At 58.5% G+C, this 21,899-nt stretch overlaps 1 protein-coding gene across 1 annotated transcript in view; it reads right to left on the reverse strand.

The window, feature by feature from the left end:
• Window positions 1–21,899, reverse strand: part of LOC116277792 (adhesion G protein-coupled receptor B1-like) — a 219,441-nt gene that overhangs the window by 150,949 nt on the left and 46,593 nt on the right. The window contains exons 14-16 of the mRNA XM_072948444.1: window positions 17,374–18,193; window positions 4,764–4,890; window positions 435–488 (exon numbers count right to left, since the gene is read on the reverse strand). The gene's annotated coding sequence lies outside the window, so the exon portion shown is untranslated. The remainder of the gene's footprint in view (window positions 1–434; window positions 489–4,763; window positions 4,891–17,373; window positions 18,194–21,899) is intronic.

Consider the following 21,899-nt stretch of genomic DNA (forward strand, 5'->3'; position numbering starts at 1 on the left):
TTAGGAAATTCTTATGGTTTTAAGGAGCTCTGTGCCACAAATAGAGATAAAGACCAAATACATATTTCTTATAAATCATATAATCACGATGTATCATCTATCAGATAATGGAGGAATTCTAGCAGAAAAGAACTGGGGTGACCCAAAATTCCTTAAGACTGTGGTAAATTTTATCTACCTAGATCATAGAAATTATAGAACAAAAGGGCCTAAAAGGGACTCTTTAAATGGCCCAAGAAAGACTTCTTCCCAAAGTTAGCTTTATGCATCTGTCTCAGAGTGAGAAGCTAGCTTCCAGTGGGAAATCCTTTCCTATTCTCTTCTACTTCTTTCCCAAATCTCCTGGAGAGAAACTGGCTAATGAGATTAGAGACTGGGAGAAGGAGGGAGGAAGAGGAGAAGCACAATAGAAAGAGACAAAAATCAACCCTTACCCCTCATTCCGACAAAGGCTTCTATTGACAGCAAGCTTGAGCTAGTTGAGAGATCTGCCATTAAAACAAATTCAGAGTTTAGATTAATACTTTGTACTCAAAATTCCAACTTCTTAACTGAGATTATGTTTGTAATTTTTAGAAAAGCCACTGTTAGTCTGGGCACTTAAAAAAGCAGACACCAAGATTTTAAATGTGTGTATTTATATATATAATTATTATGTATTGTTATATAAATTATTTATTCTTATTTCAAAAATTAAACTATTATTTATATATACATATATATATATATATATGTATACATATATATAGGCAAATTCCTATGAAGAAAAAGAGCTTGGAGCCAGAGGAGAGCCTTCAGACTTGGAAGCAAGCCATATGCCTGTCTCCCTGAAGGAGACAGAGGAAAGCATCTCAGACCACAGACCTCTCTTAAGAAACTTTTCTCCAGGTTGACTGAGAATCCATGAGTCAAAGTTGCCCATTAGAGGAGCCCTATATCTTGCATAAATTACCCTTTTTTAGTATACCTGCTGTGTGTAATCATTGAGTATGAGCAGCCCGTGCGATTCAGTATTGGATCCAAAAGGGCTACAGCTGGTGGCCATCAGAAAATTAAGCTGCTTGCCACAATAAGATACCTGAATGACACATTCTTATGACATCAAAGTCATATCCTTGCTTGAATTTTCACCCAGGGCACAGGAAATGACTCATTAAATAGATGTTAAAAAAAATCACAGGAGGTAAAACAATAACAGTATTCTCAGTTTATCAAAAGACATGTAATTCAAATACCTGTGGTTTAGATAGGCCACCCATGGTGCCCCAGCATCCTGTGATCACTGCTTCATTTAACAAAAAAATGAAATGACCCAAGACCCATTCCATGTAATAGCTATACGCTATTAGTTTGTGTGTTGCCAACACCAGCCCCTCTCTGCCCCTCTAGTAAAGTAAAAAAGATCAATTTACTTGGTTAATTTGTTGAAAATGGATTTGCCACAGGCGTGTTCCTGAGTCTTAACATGCTATATACTGCTTTATGTGGGTCATTTGGCATCCATTTATGGTTCGCTCATTCTAGAGTTCCTAGGACGTGATAATACACAATAATCTACTAAAGCAACTTATTTTCAAAAGTTTGAAAAAAATGTTTCTGGGAGTTGCTGCTTAGTATGTCAATGCAACCACAGAAACTTCCAGTATTTCTACATTGATAGATCTACTTGGAAGACATGGTCATGGCGGGATAAGCAAATGCTCATCTGCCACAGCACAGCTATGACTTTAGGGAGGAAGAGTGCAGTAATTGTTCTTCCCTACCTCAGGTCACAGCGTATAACTAACTACTAGACCTAGACTACAGGTTATACGACAAAGTAGAAGAAACCTTTTTTTTTTTTCTTTTTTGGCCTCCTGTTTCTTTTCCTTTGCTTTCCTTCTTGATTGACCTTGTTTTCTTTCTCCAAGCTTCCATCTGTCTTTTACTTGAGTCAGAATGAATCTTCTATCTATGAAAATCTAGAAGGCTTTGCAATTTCAACTCATTTATTTCCAGATATAAGAAAAAAACGTTTCAAAATGCTGTTTTCTCTAGTTTGAATTAACCTTCTGGTTAAAAGCCAGGATCTGGTCTGAGTGCGAGGAACGTGAGTTTCCCAAGAAGGCAAATAGGTCACAGCTGGAGCCCACAGGCTACCTGAGTGACAAGGAGGCTGTGGGAAGTAAGAGAAGGTCCTGATGGAGGGGCAGGAAAAGGATTGGTTGGGGCGTGCTGAGCTTCAGAGGCCGCTCAGAGAATGGCAGAATCAGGCCCAAGTCGCTGCACCCCGACCATTCCTCCCAAAAGAAACTCACGGGTTATCGCGAGACATGGGGGGGGATCCTGGGGCGAGAAAACACCTACGTGCCCCCCACCCCCAGTGCCAGAATCTCCTCCTATCTTGCAAACACTAATCCTCCAAGACGACTGTCTTCCCTTATCCCCTCTACAATTCCACATTCAGACTCACCGCACAGCAGCTCCTGGCCCGGAGGCCCAGTCAGGTGCGATGGAAGGGCCTGTCACACATGGGCCTGCACCATACTGGGACAGCACACACCTGGGCCTACACACTTCTGGACCTGCCCACACCTGGGCCTGCATGAACCTGGGATTGTACAATCTTGGGCCTGCACGCACCTATGCCTGCCCACCCCTAGGCCTGTTCCCACCAGTGCCGGCACACTCCTGGGGCGGCACACTGCTTGGCCTGCACAGCCCTGGGCATATACACTCCTGGGCGTGCACACTCCTGTCTCTGCACAATCCGGTGTCTTCGCACTCCTGGGCCTGCCCACTCCTGGACCTGCGCACACCTGGGCCTGCATGAACCTTGGCCAAGTACACTCCTGGGCCTTCACACTCCTGTACCTGCTCCCTCCTGTTTCTGCATACTCCTGGGCCTGCAAACTCCAGGTCTTGCACAATCCTGGGACTGTCCCATTTGGCCATGCCCTCTACTGTGATGGCCCTCACCCGTCCTGTACACTCCTGGGCCTGCAAATTTCTGGCCCTGAACACTCCTAGGCCTGCCCTCTCTTGGACCCGCACAATCCCTCGTCTGCACACTCCTAGGCCTGCACTCTCCTCGGCCTGCTCCCTCCTGTGCCTGCACACTCCTTGTCCTGCTACCACCTATACCTGCACACTCCTAGGCTGTTCCCACCTGTGCCGGCACACTCCTGTGACTGCACAGTTCTGCGCCTTCGCACTCATGTTCCTACACAATCCTGGGCCTGCACAAACCTATGCCTCTACACTCCTAGGCCTACACACTCCTGCTCCTGCCCTCTCCTGTGCCTGCACACCCCTGGGCCTGCACACTCCTGTGCCTGCTCCCTCCTGTATCTACACAATCCTGGGCTTCCCGTATCCTAGGCCTGCACACTCCTGGATCTGCACACTCCTGGGCCTGCTCCCTCCTGTGCCATCACGCTTCTGGGACTGCACACTTGTGCGCCTGCACACTCCTGTGCCTGACACACCTGGGCCTGCAGGCTCCTGGGCCTGTACACTCCTGGGCCAACCCTGGCCTGGGCCTGCAAACTAATGGGCCTGCACACTCCTGGGACTGCACCCTCCTGGGCCAGCACACACCTCTGTCTGCACATTCCTGGGCCTGCACACTCCTGGGTCTGCACACACCTTGACCTGCACAATCCTGGGCCTGTTCCGTATTGTGTCTGCACACTACTGGGTCTGCACACTCTAGGGCCTGCTCACACATGGGCCTGCACGCTCCTGGACCTGTGCACACCTGGGCCTGCACACTCCTGTACCTGCTCACTCCTGTGACTGCATACTCCTCGGCCTGCAAACTCCTGGTTCTGCACAATCCTGAGCCTGAACACTACTGGCCCTGCACACTCCTGGGCCTGCCTTCTCCTGGGCCTGCCCGCAACTCGGCCGGCCCTCCCCTGGACCCACACACTCTTGGGCCTGCACACTACTGGGCCTGCTCTCACTTGTGCCTGCACACACCTGGGCCTGCACACTCCTGGGCCTGCACACTCCTGTACCTGCTCCCTCCTGTGACTGCATACTCCTGGGCAAGCACAGTCTTCGGCATACACACCCCTGGCCCTGCCGTATCCTAGGCCAGCGCCCCCTCGTCCGACCCTCTCACAAACCTGCACACTCCTGGGCCAACACCATTTGGCCCTGCCCTCTCCTGTGACGGCCCTCACCTGTCCTGCACACTCCTAAGCCTTAACACTACTGGCCCAGCACACGCTTGTGCCTGCACACTTCTGGCCCTGCACACTCTTGTACATGCTCACTCCTTTGACTGCATACTCCTGGGCAAGCACAGGTTTGGGCCTACTCACCCCTGGCCCTGCCCTATCCTGGGCCAGGCCCCACTTCGGCCGACCCTCTCATGGACCTGCACACTCCTGGGCCTGTACACTCCTGGGTCTGCACAACCCAGAGCTTGCACACACCTGGGCTGTACACTCCTGTGCCAGTACACTCGTGTGCCTGCTCCCTCCCGTGTCTGCACATTCCTGGGCCTGCACAGCCCTGGGTCTGCACACTCCTTGTCCTGCACACTCCTGGGCCTGTTCCGTATTGTGTCTGCACACTACTGGGTCTGCACACTCTAGGGCCTGCACACACCAGGGCCTGCACGCTCCAGGACCTGCCCTGTCCCTGACATCATCCTCCTTCACCCCAACATTGCCACTCACACGGCTGCGGCGTCTAGCCAGGAGCCCCCAACTGAAACCACTCCCGAGGGACCCCCTTGCCGGCCCCCAGGGAAGCAGCGGGGCTCCTCTTACCTGCGAGGCGGAGACGTAGTCCAGCTGCAGCCTGACGTCCAGCTGCCGGGCGTGCAGGGCCAGCGTGCATGAGGACAGCAGGATGGCCGTGAAAGGCTGGAAGCTGCCCCCGGAGCCACTACCGCCCCTTGGGGAAGAGGAGGAGGAAAATCCACGTCAGTGCCAAGAACACAGGACCTGTCCACAGAGGGCCCCTCAGGTGTGACAACCCCAGAGGCGCCCGCAGCCGACCTGGGCTGAGAGCCACTTCTCTCGCGGAAGCTCAAGGACCTATGCTGAGCCTCCCTCTCCCTCCCTAAAGAGGGAAAACCCAGAGGTTTTCTAACTTTGCAGTCACTGTCCATGTATCAGCCATGTCTAGTTTACCTCCCCAGCACGGCAGACCCCCTCCCTGCCTTCACCACCCTCTGCAGGCGGCTCTCGGGGGCTGGGGGGCGCCCTTCCTCCCTGAGGCCAGCCCTGTTGGGGCAGCAGGTGTAATAGAAAAGACCAAATCTGACTGCCTATTAGATCTGTTCTTTTTCCTTTAACCCTCTGCTGTTTTCCAGGCTGTCTTACAAGCTCTGCCCCTTTTGTAAAAAACAATGTTGCCTTCAGCCTGAAATTGACAGGAGAGCCTGTTTTCAAGGCTCTCAGCTTTCAGGATAAGAGCTCTTTTCCTCTCCTATACACACAACAAGCTGCAGAACAGAAAGTAACATTTGTTTTGTTAGAGGTTTTACAGGGGCCCCAGGAGCTGACCCACAACTGCAAAAACAAAGAATTCCTGCACCAAGGACTTTGCACCAACCACCCACAACCCCTCTGCTTTTGAGTGTAAAAGGAGCCTGAATTCTCACTCGGAGAAGGTGGCTCTCCAGGACGTTAGCCTGCCATCTTCTCGGTCAGCTGCCTTTCCAAATAAACTCACTATTCTTTACCCCGACACCGCGTTCCCGATTTCTTGGCCTGTCGTGTGATTTCCGGAATGAGTGTGGACTTGGAAACACAGGGAAGGAAAGCCAAGTCAGGACTCTCACCCTCTGCCTCTGCTCAGAATACCACCAAGGGGTTGCTGGGACAGTGGACGGAAAACTGAGGCTGCAACATGACCATGAGCACTGGGCCTGGGTGGGAGACATGGCGGGTGCTGTCCAAAGCGCACCCGGCCTCCTTCCAAGTCACATCACACCCACGTCCCCAGACCCAGGGAGGCCTGGAGCCCCACACAGCAGAGCGCCTCCAAACCTGCAGATGCCCAGTGACCGGTCCACTGTGCACCCTCTGGCACCCTCCTCCCCGCTCCTCCTCCCCGCTCCTCCTCCTTCTGCCCCGCTGGCTCAGCCCTGGTCCCACCACATCCTCACCCACGGCCAGCACTGCTGCAGGAACACCCTCGGCAGGCCGCCCAGCCTCACGCCCTCAGGTCCGCACACCTGGTTGGTGCAGCTCTGCCCCTTTCCAGCCCTCACCACTGAATCTCCAACCGCCTGCTCTCCCGCCCTCCGCCCCCAGTCCTACAGAGCGCCTCCTCTGGTCACGGCATCCTGCCCTCCAGGGTCGACAGGGCCTGCACAATCCTGGGCCTGCACACAACTGGGCCTGCACACTCCTGGACCTGCGCACTCCTGGACCTACGCACTCCTGGACCTACGCACACCTGGGCCTGCAGGAACCTGGGCCTGTACACTCCCGGGACCATTCCGTATTGTATATGCACACTTCTGGGCCTGCACGCTCCTGGACCTGCGCACATCTGACCTGCACGAACTTTGGCCTGTACACTCCTGGGCCTGCACACTATTGTATCTGCTCACTCCTGTGACTGCATACTCCTGGGCCTGTACAACCCTGGGCCTGCACCCTCCTGGGCTTGCACACTCCTCTGTCTGCACACTCCAAGGCCTTACTCTCCTGGGCCTGCCCCCAGTTCGGCCGGCACACTCCTGGACCTGCACACTCCTGGGCCTGACCTATCCTACGCCTGCACAGTCCTGGATCTGCACACTTCTGGGCTTGCTCCCTCCTGTACCTACCTACACACTCCAGGGCCTGCCCTCTCTTGGGCCTGCACACTCCTGGGACTGCACACACCTGGGCCTGCCCTGGCCTGGGCCTGCACACTAATGGGCCTGTACACTCCAGGGACTGTACCCTCCTGGGCCTGCACATTCTTCTCTGCACACTCCTGGGTCTGCACACTCCTGGGACTGTACACTCCTGGGATTGCCCTGGCTTGGGCCTGCACACTCCTGGGCCTGCACCCTCCTGGGCCTGCACACTCCTGGGCATGCACACCCCTGGGCCTGCACACTCCTGGGCATGCACACCCCTGGGCCTGCACACTCCTGGGCATGCACACTCCTGGGACAGCACACACTTGGGCCTACACACTCCTGGACCTACGCACACATGGGCCTGCATGAACCTGGGCTTGTACAATCCTGGGCCTGCTCCCACCTATGCCTGCACACCCCTAGGCCTGTTCCCACCTGTGCCTGCACACTTCTGGGGCGGCACGCTGCTTGGCCTGCACAGCCCTGGGCATGTACACTCCTGGGCCTGCCTTCTCCTGGGCCCGCACAATCCCTCGTCTGCACACTCCTGGGCCTGCACACTCATGCGCCTTCCCTCTCCTGGGCCTGCCCCCAATTCGGCCGGCCCTCTCCTGGACCTGTACATTCTTGAGCCTTCACACTACTGGGCCTGCTCCCACTTATGCCTGCACACTTCTGGGCATGCACACTCCTGGGCCTGACTTCTCCTTGGCCCGCACAATCCCTGGTCTGCACACTCCTGGGCCTGCCCTCTGCTTGGCGTGCACGGTCCTAGGACTCCCCATTCCTGCACCTGAACACCCTTGGGCCTGCCCTTTCCTGCGCCTGCACACTATGGGGCCTGCCGTCACCTGGTTCTGCACACTACAGGGCCTGCCCTCTCCTGGGCCTGTACAAACCTGGGCCTGCACACTCCTGTACCTGCTCCCTCCTGTGACTGCATACTCATGGGCCTGCACACTCCTGGGCATGCACAATCCTGGGCCTGCACACTCCAGGGCCTGCACACTCCTGGGACAGCACACACTTGGGCCTACACACTCCTGGACCTGTGCACAGCTCGGCCTGCATGAACCTGGGCTTGTACTCTCCTGGGCCTGCTCCCACCTATGTCTGTAAACTCCTAGGCTTGTTCCCATCTGTGCCGGCACACTCCTGGGGCTGCACATGGCTTGGCCTGCAAAGCCCTGGGCCTGCACACTCCTGGTCCTGCACACTCCAGGGCCTGCCCTCTCCTGGGCCTGCACACTTCTGGGACTGCACACACCTGGGCCTGCATGCTCCTGGACCTGCACACACCTGGGCCTGCACGAACCTGGGCTTGTACACTCCTGGGCCTGCACACTCCTGGGCCTGCTCCCTCCTGTGCCTGCACACTCCTGGGCCTGCTACCACCTATGCCTGCACACTCCTAGGCTTTCCCATCTGTGCCGGCACACTCCTGGGACTGCACAATTCTGCGCCTTCACACTCCTGGGCCTACATAATCCTGGGCCTACACACACCTGGGCCTGCTCCCTCCTGTGCCTGCTCCCTCCTGGGCCTGCTACCACCTATGCCTGCACACTCCTAGGCTCTCCCATCTGTGCCGGCACACTCCTGGGACTGCACAATTCTGCGCCTTCACACTCCTGGGCCTACATAATCCTGGGCCTACACACACCTTGGCCTGCTCCCTCCTGTGCCTGCTCCCTCCTGTATCTGCACACTCCTGGGCCTGCCCTATCCTAGGCCTGCACAGTCCTGGATCTGCACACACCTGGGCCTGCTCCCTCCTGTGCCATCACACTTCTGGGACTGCACACTTGTACGCCTGCACACTCCTGGGCCTGCCCTGGCCTGGGTCTGCACACTAATGGGCCTGCATACTCCTGGGACTGCACCCTGCTGGGCCTGCACACTCCTCTTTCTGCACACTCCTGGGCCTGCCCTCTCCTGGGCCCACACAATCCCTCGTCTGCACACTCCTGGGCCTGCACTCTCCTTGGCCTGCACACTCCTGGGCCTGCTCCCTCCTGTGCCTTCACACTCCTGGGCCTGCTACCACCTATGCCTGCACACTCCTCGGCCTGCACACACCTGGTCCTCCTCCCTCCTGTGTCTGCACACCCTAAGTCCTGCACACTCCTGGGCCTGCACACCAGCCCTCTGTGGGGCCCTTCCTTTGCTGAGTCTGTGCATGAGCTCCCTGTGATGCCAGCCCGCAGAGGTGACAGGTGCAGTAGGTGTTTGTGGTTCTAGAGACATGATGGCTTTCCTAGGGAGCAGGGTCCAGAATGATCCCCACTGCACCGATGGGGGATTGGGGAGACACTGAGAAGAAGGTGGCTTGTCCAGGGTGACAGCACTGCTGGCAGGGGAGCCGGGTCTGAACCCAGCTGTGTCATCAGAACTGTGACCCTGGCTGCATCCAGGCCTCCCCAGGGCTATAGGAGGGGCCGAGTTGGTGTCACTGGGTGGACATGGCATGGGGTGGGAAGTGAGCCATCAGCAGCCCAGAGAGGCCCTTGGGGAACTTTGTGTAAGGAGGAAGCTTGGGGAAGGGGACCCCAGGAAGTGACCTCACTTCCATGGCAACAGAGCCCAACAGAACTTGGGACCCAGGTCACCAGGCACCCGCTCTGTAGAGAAGGACACTTCTCAACTGACTTGGCTGGCGAACTCAGCTCAGCTCAGATATGTTTTGTTGCATCCCAAGATCCCGAGGTCGCGGCCCCCGGAAAGCCCGCAGCAACGGCCTTTGCCAACAGTGCCGACAGTGGGTCGGGTCTCACCCCAGGCGCCTCTGGCCTTTTGGCCAGAGGGACCGAAAGGTAACAGGGAGGCCCAGGGCAGGCCCGCCCAGGCCGGGCCACCACTCAGACCCCACCCGGGTGGCCCCACGGCCCCTTCCTGACTGGTGGCGGTGGGGCAGTCATGTTGGGGGGGGGTCCTGCCTCAAGCAAGAGCAGGCTGAGGAAGGGTCAGAGGCCTGGGGGGCCGATCACGTCCCCAACCTGGGTCCAAGTGGGCTGGCTGGGATGTGGAGAACCGGGGCAGGGCCCTGCTGCCCGAGGTGGCGCCCATGCCCTAGGGTGTGTCTCTTGCCTCCCGGGTGACCGAGATGACCAAGGTCCCAGTCTGATCTGGCAGCAGAGGGTCGAGTGGGGCAGAAGCAGGAGTGGTCCTGGCCGGGCAGGGCTCTGAGACCTCCGGGCTGGGCCGGCTGCCGGTCACTGTCATTGCAGAGCCAGACTCCGCAGGATCCGGGGAACCAGGACACTCATGCCACCTCCCCAAGTGAGGGGCTGGTGTGCCACACTGTGGAAGGCCAGCACAGGCTCCGGAAGAGTCTGGGTATGAAGGGCTCCCCACCACCACGGCCTCCTGCCCAGACATCGCCCAGGTCTCTCCCCAGGATCTCGCCCAGGGCTGAGGGGCAGCTCAGCACCACCGGCTCTGACCTGGAGCACCGTGCCCACCTCCCGGGGATTCAGGTAGAGGACCAGGAGCCCCCCGAAGCAGAGCCCAAAGGTGAGAAGGGCGGGGTCAGTGAGGGTGTGTAGGTGAGGGAGGGCGGAGGGCTGGGCCACACAGGGAGGCATCCCCAAAGTCTGCTGTTGGGACCAGAGCAAAGACTGGCCTCAGACCACCTGTCTGGAAGAATTCAGGCACAGAACAAGTGCCTGTGGGCACTTGCTCGGTGGGAGCTGTCTGCAAAGCTCTGGGAAGATTTCTGTCCTTGAAAAGGCACGTGGAAAGGGAGGCATGTGGGTACCTTTTTCCAAGTTGTGCCTGAGCACAACCACTAGACTTAAAGCTCTCTCCACGTCCAACAGTTACAGGTCCAGAGCAGGCAGGGGCAGGGGAAGACACCAGAGAACAAAAACAGGACCACCAGGGTCCAGCAGGAGACCGCGAACTCCCTTCAGCTGCTCCTGCTGAACATGAAGATCCTGCTGCTCCAGCTGCATATGAAGAGCCTGCCATTCCTGCTCATCTAGCCGCTCCTGAACAGCCTGCCGCTCCTGAACAGCCTGCCGTTCCTGCTGATCTAGCCGCTCCTGAAGAGCCCGCCGCTCCTGCTGATCAAGCCCCTCCTGAAGAGCCCGCCGCTCCTGCTGATCAAGCCCCTCCTGAAGAGCCCGCCGCTCCTGAAAAGCCTGCCGCTCCTGCTCATCTAGCCCCTCCTGAAGAGCCTGCCGCTCCTGAAGAGCCCACCGATCCTGAAGAGCCCGCCGCTCCTGCTGATCTAGCCTCTCCTGAAGAGCCTGCCGCTCCTGCTGATCCAGCCCCTCCTGAAGAGCCTGCCACTCCTGAAGAGCCCGCTGATCCTGAAGAGCCTGCCGCTCCTGCTCATCTAGCCGCTCCTGAAGAGCCTGCCGCTCCTGAAGAGCCTGCCGCTCCTGCTGATCTTGCCACTCCTGAAGAGCCTGCCGCTCCTGCTGATCTTGCCGCTCCTGAACAGCCTGCAGCTCCTGAAGAGCCTGCAGCTCCTGCTGATCTTGCTGCTCCTGAGAAGCCTGCAGTTCCTGCACCTGCACCTGGGCCGCTGGGCAGTGGAGAACCAATTCAGGCATCATCACCCCCTAGGGCTGAGCCCCCTCTGCCCCCTCCTACACCTCCAAAATCCCACCATGAATCCCCTCCCCTACCCGAAGTTGACTTCCCTACCCCTGAATTTGCTTTTGTTTTGTTTTTCTTTAGTTTAGTTTATTTGTTTTACATCATTTATGGCTTCCTATATTTTTCCATTTCCCACTTCCTTTAATAAAATACAGATTTTTTTCCCTTTTAAATTGTGCATTTCAGGAACATTAAGTGCATTCCCATGCTGTCCGACCATCACTACCATGTAGTTTTATGCTACTTATGCTATTTATGCCCGTGAAGTACATCCCACCACGGCCTCAAACCCCTCATCTGAGGACGGACTGATGCCTGAAATGGTGGGAGATGACAGGTGTGGGCATGTTGCTGGGATCAGAGTTGATCCCAGGGAACCCACTTTATTGATGGGCAGCAGGTTCAGTGTCCAGGTGCTCTGTTCTGGGGAGGGCGGCTAGAGACGTGCAGAGTCCCCTCCCAGCGGTCCCCGTGCCTGTGTTGGGAACTGACCATCAAGGGGCGGCCTGGTGAATGAACCGGACGCTAGAAAGGGACACCCCTAACTCCCCCAATTTGGAAGGCGGTGCTCCTTCTCCCTGCTGAGTGATGTGGCAACTGAGAATTTCACACCCCCCACGCCCTAGCAGAAACTTCTCCTCTCACAGAGCCCACCCTCCCATGGGTCCCACTTTCCCCTGAACCCAGAGGCAGAGCCCCTCTGCCAGACAAGGGATGGGTAGGAGGGGTGGCTGCAACCTTACGGGAGTGGGCGTGCACCGTGCTTGACCCCTGAGCTCCCAGCTGTGCAGCAGAGGCCCAGGGAGGACTTGCCAGGGAGGGACGCAGGGCAGGGGCAGGGCTGAGTTCTGCATGAATCCCGACTATGCGGGGGCCGAGGGACCTGGTTTTGAGCCACGTCCTGGGTCTGGGCACGATGCCTTGAGATCCCACAAGGGAGAACTCTCTGCTCTCATTGTTCAGATGGGAAGACATGAGCCTGCCCACCTGAAGCGACGCCCTGCTTCCCCAATTGGGGAGGAGGCTGAGTTGGACTGGGCCCCACAATCTTCAAGGAAGATTGCTCCCCACAAGGTTGGCTCTCTGGGTATAAACCTGGGCAAGGGAGTCCTGACTACCCCCTGCGCCTGCTCTGTGCTGGTAACCTCAGTACACAGAAGCCTTGAGTCTCAGTCCACCCAGGAACCAAACGTTCACCCACCTACAGCAGAGACACCTGAGGCTCAAAGAGGAAGGTCTGCCCTGGAGATGGTGTGGAGGCCCAAGTCTCAGAAGACAGGTGAAACCAGGGTCTCAAGGATACTGCACAAACAGGACTTCACTCTGAACTGGGAATGTTGTGGAAAGACCCTGGGGGCCAGGGTGGAGGAGATGGGAAGCAGACCAGAGCCCGGGGGAAGGCAGGGAGCCCCAGGAATGCCTCCATGCCCTCGGCACAGGGCAGGGGAGCAGCTCTGAAGATAGGACAGCCGAGGCTGCCCAGGGGGCCTTCATCACTACCACTTTGCTCGGATGACCTCAACAGCCCCAAGACCACACCCATTTGGCAGATGCAAACAGAGACACCAAGTTATCCACCAGGCTGACGAGGAGAGGAGCTGGGATCAAATCCAGGATCAGATTCCAAGTGCTCCGCTCGCTGGCCCCAGACTAAGCCTGCCTGCCAAAACCGACCACAGGGGCCCCCGCCTGGCACTCTATACCTCAGTGGGCTCCCCTGCTGAGCCATCCCATCCCATCCCATCACACTGAGACAAAAGCACAGAGGCCTGGGGTCCAGGAGACAGGACTGGTAGCAGGGCCAGGGCGGGCACGTTCTGCCCATCCCCCTTTGCTGCCCCAGCCCAGGTGTCAAGTGGAAGCCTGACTGACGTGGAAACTGGCAGTGGGTGGGAGAGACAGGATGCCCCTTAGTTTCCCTGGCAACTGTTGCAGAACTGAGTCTTTCAGGATAAATTCAAGTTAGGCCTCAGCTGCTGAAACACCCATTATTTCAAGGCTGGTTACCTTGGTGACCCAGGTGGTGAGGACGTGGTGGGAGGAGGGGGTGGAGAGGCCAGGCAGGGGGCCACCGGCTCAGAGGACAGGCTGACCCTCAGACCTAGACATGACCCTGGTCACACACTGAGCCTTGAATTTCATCACAGACTGACCTCGGGCCCTGACACAGGGTGCCTGGCCCTTATCACAGACGAGCCCTGTTCCTGGTCCCAGACCGCCACCTGAGCTTGGCCGCGCGAACACCACGGAGGGACACTCAGCAAGTGGTGACTACTACTTCTGTTATCATTGCTGTACCTTTAACGTGCGTCCCACTCACAGCTGACACCTAACGAATGTCATTCAGACTAACGTAACCGCAATGGGGGATTATTCGCAAGGACTCCTGGGGCCCACAGTGCTCGGCAGAGGCTCTCAGGACCCCCTTTGCTGGGTGGCCACAGGGCTCCTGGGCTGGGTGGGCTGTGAGGGGGCAGCAGAGGAGTGGGCAAGGCTGGGGGGTGGGCTGCCCCTCCAGGCCCAGAAGAAAGCAGCCATTCTCCCCCGGCTCAACGCCCCCTCTGTCTGGAAGCCTCACTTCCATCTCATTACCTGACAAATAGAGCGAATTAATGGTGGCCAGGCAGCCTTGGCCACCCAGCAGACAGGGCACATGGTAGGAGGGATCCCAGCTTCCTTCCCACCCTGGCGCCCCAGCCTGGAAGCTGTGGCGTCCCTGGTCCCTGTGGCCCCAGTGAGCCTGGATGAGGACCCTGGGAGAGGCCCGCATCCTGCTAGGCCTTCCTGCTTTCTGGGCAGAGCTCTCCCCAGCCCAGCAGGTGAGGCAGCAGAGGCAGTGGGTCAGCCCCTGTCCATTCCTGCCCTGTCCTCGCCCACCAGGCCGGTTCCCCAGGCATCCAGGCCGTGCTCCACGACCTGTGAAGTTAGGGCGTGTCCTGGGGCATGGAGTTCCTCCTCAGCCCAGTACATGGATGTGCAAATGAGGACCACAGGGGACAGGACAGCTCTCTGAATTCCCCCACCCAGTCCCCAGTCCCCTCCACCCTAGCCCCCATGGGTCCTGACTTGGGCCATCTGTCCAGAGGCAGGCAAACGCAGAGAAGACTACCATGAGAGGGAGAGGGACACAGAGCTAAGAGGCCAGGAGAGCAGCTGCAGAGGTGCAGCCAGGCAGGGACAGAGGTGGAGGACAGGGGACAGTTGCTCAGGCCCAACAAACACTTCCCAGCCAGATGCGTGATGTAGCCATGTGGCATTTTGACAGGACAGAGGCACAAGGCTAAAAACAGGCCACGTGTTGGCCTGGGCCTCCTGCTCGCTCGCAGCTGCGCTGGGGATGGAGGGACACATGTGACCCAGCCTCCCCTAACCAGTGTGAGGGGTGAAGCTCCCTGGCACAGGCTCAGCCAGCAAGATTTGGGGCAAGCACCTGCCTGTCTCATCTGTGTGTCTTCTGAATGACTGCTGGACCTCTCTGGTCTGCATGCCACCCCACCCTGACACACATGTGTACACACATACAACCCATTCCCAGCAGAGTGCTGAGCAGGAGACACCCCAGGCGGGACCACCAGGTGACAAGGGCTGGTTCTGCCCTTTGTCTCCCACTTGCAAGCTGTGCAACCCTGGCTGCTGCCTTAACTTCTCTATATCTCATTCCACTACGTAAGTATTAATCCAGGCCTCCTGTGTGCCAGGTTTCATCAGCCAGCAAGGCAAACTCCTCTGACCTATTTGGGAGGGGCGTACATTGTGGCAGGACAGAGAAAAAGGACACAGGAATTATCCAGTGTTCACAGGTGATGCCATGTGGGATGGGAAAAAGACATGGGGTGCGGTGACAGCGTGGCTCGGGCTGCTGCCACTTCAAGCAGCATGGTCAGGGGGTCAGGATGGCCAGGGCACGAGCAACCTGAGGGAACGGACCATGTAGGTGCGTGGGTAACAGTGTTAAACCCCAGGGAACAGCCTGTGCAAAGGCCCTGTGCTGGCAGCTGCCTCTCTGAGGAGCCATCCCTGGGCTGCTGAGGGGTGTAAACTGGTTGACAGGTGGTGCTTCCTGCACAAGGAGACACTTAGACGCGGCTGTGGTCACCACCACCAAGGTGATGTTTACTCCCAAGGTCTCAGAGCATCAAGGCCTTCAGAGGCCCGGGCACGCGCATGGGGGTCTGAACTTCCCCTGGGCCCAGGTGACCGTGTCCTGTCCTGCAGCCGAGCTCCCCGCTTCACAACATGGCAGCCCCAGCCCACAGTCCCTGCGAGCTGTCTTCCCCCAAGGCCACCAGCCCTGCCACACAGCCTCGACACACGCTTTGTCACAAATGCTGAAATCGGCCTTCACACACACGCATGGTGAACGCGAGTACCTCCCACCCTCACACACATGCACAGAAGAACGCAGTGCACACACGCACATACTGACATGCTGGAAGGGGGCAGGCGTGACCACGTGCACACACGTGCCCCATGCACTGCACACATTTACACACACACCCCGTGTGCACACAACACCTTGGGGGAAGGAGAGGATCGGCCCCAGCCAAGGTAGCAGTGACCTCTGTCTTGCCCAGCCCGAAGATCTGCCCTCAGGCCTCCCACCCCAGCACTGGGGGCCCTGATGCACGGACGCAAGGTCGGGATTGTCTGATGTTCCCTGGATGCCTCACTGCACCCTCGTCCCAGGGCTCTGGCCACCTCTTCGCTCATCTCCTGACCCTCTCCAGCAACTCGCTGCTTCAACACGTTTCTAATCTGGGGTCCTCAGCCTGGATGCCATCAATAGAAACAGGTCCAGGATAACAGGCTTCCTTTGTAACCCCACTTAGCTTATTTTGTGCCTCCACAGATGCTACTCTGTGGAATCCCTCAGTGCCACTGGCTGAGGAGAGGCCAAGCACCCTGGACCATGTCACCTGGCCCCATGATGACCTGCCGGCAGGAACACCCAGCCCAGACTGGCTCCTGCTGTCCTCCCTGCCCTGGCTAAGGCCCCAGCCTCCCACAACATCCTGAGCTTCCTGCAAATGGGGGATCCCCTCCAAGTGTCTCCACGGCTCCCAACCTGCCCTGCTCCCACGGAGGCCTGTCCGGGGTCCCAGTCCACTGATCATGCCCTCCTGCACAGGTTCCCCTCCCTCTCACCAATGACACCTAACTGCTAAGAAGGTGGACTGTGCCCCAGCCCATACCTGCAAGGACCCACCCAGCGCATGAGTACACCCGCCTTTCCCTCTGACGGCCATAGGGCTTGCCCGCACTTCTTCCAAAATCTTGAACACAGACCCCCCTGACCAACTCAGGGCGACTCCAGATGACACACAGCCCCGACACCAGGGACCCCCACAACCCACACCTGACACCCGCTGCTTCTGTTTGGATGTTAGCGCCTCCTCCCTCCCCCGCCGTGGAAGGCAACACCAGGACACAAAGGACTTCCCTTGTGCCTCTTCACTGCTCCTCTTCCCTGGCACCAGAACACCTCCCAGGAGCTGGGTAACTAGCAGTAGGATAAGGATTTGTGCAGCCACAACACATGCAACCCCCAAACTGCATCTCCTGACCACACATCCCGACCGCCGAATCGCCTCATTTTTCCCTCCCATGTCCCAAGAGGCCCCTGCAGACCCTGCCACAGGCCACAGCAGCCTGCTGGCCCATCAGAATCGTCCTACCTGCAAAACAGGAGGGACCTTCCCCCAGCCAGGAATGAAAAACTCCCTCATTCTGGGAAAAACCAGACTCATCCTTCCCTGAACACTCAGCAAGCCCCTCCCAGTGTGCTGCCACCACACCCGGCCTGGGGGCCAAAGACAAGCACCCTAGGTCCCTATTCTCACAGTGCAACTTGCTTCCCTGAGGGAGCCCTCAGGGATGGGTGGCCAGGGCAGGCCTGAAGAGGACACCCTCTCCCCCCTGCCCTCTGCCCAGAGGGCTGTCCCCTAAGTGTCTCCCCACTGGTGACTCACCTGGAGCGCATCCCCGTCCCATCCTGGGTCAGGCTGGTGAGGCAGTGCACAGAGCCACCAGCCACCTCGCTGGGGTTATGGTTGCCTATGACCAGGCAGTCAACGGAGCTCTTGCTGGGGTGGGAGGGGCCCACCCTGGGACCCAGGGTCATCGTCCGGCAGCAGCTGCTGTCCCTTCATCTGCAAAACCTGCTTGCTGGCCTACAGGAAGGCCAGGGGCCCCAAGGGGTCGCAGAGCCTCAGCATCTCATCACAGCTCTCCAGGCCCAGGTAGCCGGGCGTGGACTCCAGGAAGGATTCCAACTGGTAGATGCGGATGCTGACAGGGCTGCTGCAGGTGGGCACCTTGGCCACCTTCACATACAGCCTGTAGCGGCATGGGTCCGGGTTGCACAGGGTCCAGGTGCAGTGAGAGGTGTTGCCAGGGAACTCCACGGCCGCCAAGAAGAACCTGAAGAACTTGCCCTGAACCAGCATGGGGCATGGCCCTGCCCCAGGATGTATGTCCAGCCCCGAGGCCACACATGACTGATGACCCAGCAGCAGCAGCGGATCAAAAATTCATAGGGCGCACAGGGCAGCGGCCTGGCCCCTCATCCTACCTGGAGAGGCCGCCAGGATTTTGCTGGCTGGGCAGGCAGGCGTAGGCCAGGCCTTGACATGCCCAGGTCCGGTGGCGAGTACGGCCAAGCTGGGCTAGGGACAGATAGCAGGGCTCTGAGCAGAGGCAGAAAGAGGAGAGGGCTTCAGAAGACCAAGGAGGCAACAGCGGCTCCTAACATCTGGGGATGGGGCGGCAGCCTGGGGTTGCCAGCAGCGGCTGGAAGAGAAACCAGGAGAGGACTGTCAGCCCTGTGGGGAGGCTGAGACTCGAGCATGCTGGGGGCTGTGCCCACCCTGAGCTTGGGGCCCTCATACAGGCCTCGGACCTGCTCTCAAGCACCTGCTCTATGCACCTGTCTCTCACTTCCCAGTGTGTTCACCTGTAGGGGCAGGAGGGCAGGAAGCCAGGGTCCCGGGCACATCCTCTCCCACCTAGGCCTGGGTGGGAGTAGTGGGCAGTCCCTGCCAGGGCCGCAGGTCACATGGTCCTCAGCTGTGCCCATCTGGACAGACAAACTGGCATGGGCCCTCTGCCCTGGGCCTGCCTGCAATCCCCATGGTCACCATGGGGGTCATTCCCATTCTGGGACTCTGTGGCCTCTCTGAACTTACCCCTCCCCAACCCCATCTTTCAGGGAAGGATCTGTAACCCAGCCAGAGGGGATGCAGGACAGGGGGACAGAGGAGACAAGGTCATTCCAGCCATCCCATAGCCTCCCTGTAGCCTGACTCTCTGAACCTCAGCCCATATGGCTGCAGACTCCCCTCTCATCCTTCCTCACATAATAATTGACCTACTCATTGGGGGATGAAAGGAGGGTCAGATCCCAGGTCTCTGGCTGTGACTTTGACATCCAACTGCCTCCTCTTGGCCCCCACCCATCCTGTTGCCTGTCACAGATCCCATCAGGTGTCCCCTTCAGACTCCCACCTGTGCTACTGACAAGAAGCTCCCCTCCTCCTATACCCACCGCCCAGATTCTCCTGCAGCCACTAGGTCCAGGCTTCTGCCTGGACTGACCCCTGCATCCTGCCTTGGCCAGGTCGGCAAGGTTGCCCTCCCTCCATTTCATGGTGAGGAAACCGAGGCTCAGACAAGGTCACAGTCAGGAGGCAGGAGTACCCACACCTGAAACCCCAAGACTGACCCTAATCTCGTGACCCTGGGGTCACCTGCCCTGCTCCAGGAGAGGGTGCTGGCTGTGTGCCACCTACTCACACCCAGTGGACGAAGTTAGCTCCTGGCCCAGGTGAGCGGGGATGCAGCAGAGCTGTCCTGGCCTCAGGAAGGCAGCTCCGCCTTTCCTGGACTCGCCCCCATGTGAACCCTGGGAAGTTCCTTCTGCTTCCAAGCCTCAGTTTTCCTACCCTTCCCGAAGCCCCCAGCTGGTCATTGCTCCACACAGCAGCGAGGCCAGTGGACAGAGGATGGAGACTGCAGTCTGTGCCCCAGAGCTGGCCCGGCCTCCTAGTGTTGGCACCTCCGCTCTGCGGACCATGCACACACTGGCCTCCTGCCCACAGGAATTTCTTCCTCCTGGTTGCCTGCGCCCAGGTGGCCGGTGACACAAGGTCGGTCCCTGCTCTGCACTCCTCTCCTGGCGTCCATCCTGACAGGTCTATAGGCATGGCAAGAGCGGGGGCGTGGGCGGCCTCCAGCTCTGAGCGAACCAGGCCAGGACGGCTGGACTCGGCTGCCCCTCTCATGGCTGTGTGGGCTCGGGCTTGTCCCTCACCTCCCAGCCTTGGTGTCCCCATCTGCAAGGTGGGAGTGAGGCTTCATGCACTCAGCACAAGGGTCAGAGCTGGACCTGCCGGTTTACCCAGAGATAAGGCAGGAGAGGACCCCAGGGGGAAAAAGGCTGGTTGGGGATGCTGGGGCACCACGCAGCCCTGTGGGGGCTCTTCACAGTGGCAAATGTTCATTCCTCTGAGGATGCAACTTGCCATCTCCTGATGCTGCCCCTCCAAGCAGTGCTGGGCACACCTGCACTTGGCCCCTACCACTGGGAAGCCCGTTCTCTTGCCTTGCCTCTGGACCATTCTGGGGACAGTTTTGGTGGTGGGTAGAGACACCTGCTCTGGTTTCCTAATCAACGTTTGGGGACAGAGACCAGACAGCAAGGTCCCATGGCCAACTGCACACCTGGGAGGGTGCCCGCTCGGCCTGACGGCAGGGTGGCAGTGGGACCTGAAATCTCACCTGAGCCTCAGCCCCAGCTGCAGCACAGGCTCCCCTGCACTCACCTTGGGACCTAATGCAGCCGCCAGCCCCCAACCCAGGGCCCCAGCCCAGGAACAGACCCTCTCTGATGTCCTGGAGAACCCCAGCAGAAAGCCTCATCACAGTCCAGTGCCTCCCCCAACACCACTCTGAGTGACAGCCGCTTCACTCTGTCCTGTCCCCACTGAGCAGGGGTCAAGACCATTTCAAACCGAGCACTTTTCCCTGAGGGGCCTGTACAGTCTCAGATGACCCAGGCTGGACCCACACTCTTCCCTCCTCATCCCAGCCCCTGGCAGCCCACCCCACAGCCCTCCTGTCTGGGAACCAGGTGCAGCCTGGAGTAGACGCTCAGATTGTGTGCTGGGGGTGAGAAGGTGGTGGAGGCAGGTGAGGGCAGGGCTGCCTCCACCATGCTGTGCACTCGAGGGCCTGGAGAGAAGAGCAGGGCTCACGGAGGGAGGGGACCACCACTGGGCTCCATCGTGTTCCAGGCACTGGGTCCCCACAGCAGCAATCCTGGGGGCACCTGCCACAGCTCCACTTTGCAGATGGGTACATGGGGGCCATAGACGAGCCGTCCTGGTGGGGACTCCCAGGATCTGAGCCCAGGTCTGTTGCACAAGTCCCTGCCCTCTGCATGGCCTGGCACTGCCCCAGGCCAGGCATAACCGATCTGAATTCTGCCGCTATCCCAGGGTCTATGGGAGCCGGACCAACTCGAGGCCCTCCTGGCATCCCTGTGGGCCGGCCTCATCTGCACCAGCTCACTCCTCTCCTTCAGCACGTGTCAGGGGAGCCAGGCCCACCCCGTCCTGGACAGAGGACAAGAGGTGGCAGTGAGCATTAGAAGCAGGACAGCACCCGAATCAGAACTGCCCCTTGGAAAGCCCGCCCTGGCAGCACAGGGGAGCAGGCCTTCGGGAGGAAGGAAGCAGGGGGAGGATGCTCAGGACACAGAAGACATAACCTCAGCCCCAGCTGGGCTGTTGGGCATGGCGGGGGCATTTCTGGCCTGGACCCTGAGGACGTGGGAGGTACCAGTGCGGAGGGAGTTTAGGGGCAGGTTAGGGCAAAGCCCCATCAGGCAGCCATAGGACTGAGGCTCTGGACAGAGATTTCAACTGCTTTAGGGGACAGGGGACAGCCCAGAAGAGCCCATCCATGAAGTTCTAAAACAGGGTTCCTTGGAGCCCTGGAACTCCACAGCGGGGACCATCCTCTAGAACTTGAACCGCTCCATGCCCTGGGCATTGGGGCAGGCTCTGCTGGCCAGAAGGGAGTCCCACTATGAGGCTGAACACCAAGGAAATGGCCCGCTCTCCCTCTTCTGGCTGGATCTAGGGGCAGAGCTAGGAAGGTGCCAAGGTGGTCAGCACGGACAGCTCCCGCACCCTCCCACCTGCCAAACCCGCCAATGCCCTGCATCTCTGCTACTCAGAAGAGCCCTCCGTACTCTGCTGCACTCACCGCCTCCCCCACCTGCCAAGGACCAGTACTACCAGCATGCTGCCCAGGGAGGTGGGGGGAGCTGACCTCCACCTTGCCCAGCCCGAAGATCTGCCCTCCTGGTCTCCAGCCCCAGCACTGGAGGCTCTGAAAAATGGGTCTTTTTTGTTGTTGTTGGTTTCCTGGACACCACACCTTCCCCCTCTTCCCAGGGCTCTGGCCACCTCTTTGCTCCTCTCCTGACCCTCAG

Source organism: Vicugna pacos, chromosome 23, assembly GCF_048564905.1.
Source record: "Vicugna pacos chromosome 23, VicPac4, whole genome shotgun sequence".
NCBI lineage: Eukaryota > Metazoa > Chordata > Mammalia > Artiodactyla > Camelidae > Vicugna > Vicugna pacos.